This window comes from Nematolebias whitei, chromosome 23, assembly GCF_014905685.2.
Source record: "Nematolebias whitei isolate Nwh7 chromosome 23, NemWhi1, whole genome shotgun sequence".
Classification (NCBI taxonomy): Eukaryota; Metazoa; Chordata; class Actinopteri; order Cyprinodontiformes; family Rivulidae; genus Nematolebias; species Nematolebias whitei.
In genome coordinates this window covers 7,682,055-7,682,864 of record NC_056520.1, presented here as the reverse complement: position 1 = coordinate 7,682,864, position 810 = coordinate 7,682,055, and the positions used below count along the sequence as shown (strand labels likewise).

The window sequence follows — 810 nt, the reverse complement described above, 5'->3', positions numbered from 1 at the left end:
TATGGGACATGTATCAAGTTTCATTGAATTATTTTGAGCGGATCAGACGTTATGGACCGGACAAGCATAGATATGTTTTTAACGTTGACCTTGATTTGTGACCTTGAACTTGGAGCAGTGGTACTGAAAACTGTATGGGACACTGTCAAGTGATGACATATGTGCATCAAGTTTCATTTAATTATCTTGAGTGGGTCAGAATAATGGACAGGATAAGCAAAGACCTTGTTTTAACTTTTGACATTGATTTGTGACCTTGAAGTTAGAGTGGCATGATGAAAAGATTACATGACACCCTGTGTAGTGGTGGTACAAATGTGTATAGTTTTGTTCAAATGTCTTGAGTGGATTACAAGTTATAGAGAACCAAACACCTTGCTTTAAACTTGACCTTGATTTATGACCTTGACCTCGGAGCAGTGGTACTGAAAGCTGTATGGGACATTCCATCTACTGATGATGCATAGGTGTATCATGTTTCATTTAATTTGTCTTCTGTTACAAATAAAGTCCAGTTGTTTTGGTCTTGAACTTTTTTTAAATGTATCGAGTTTTGTTAAAATGTTTTGAGCGGATTAAAAATTACAGTCTAAACAAACAAAAACCTTGTTTTAAATTTGACCTTAATTTGTGACCTTGACCTTGGAGCAGTCGTAATGAAAAGCTTACAGAACACTCAGTTTAGTGATTAAGCAAGTTTCATTGAATTAGCTTGAGCGAGTCAGAGGTTATGGACTAGACGTGCAAAGACCTTGCTTTAATGTTGACCTTGATTTGTGACCTTGACCTTGGAGCAGTGGTCCTGAAAAA

General features: G+C 36.7%; 1 protein-coding gene across 1 annotated transcript in view; it reads right to left on the bottom strand.

Moving 5' to 3' along the window:
- The window catches only part of appa (amyloid beta (A4) precursor protein a), a gene marked incomplete in the record, with an annotated part of 45,582 nt that overhangs the window by 14,980 nt on the left and 29,792 nt on the right, over positions 1-810 (bottom strand).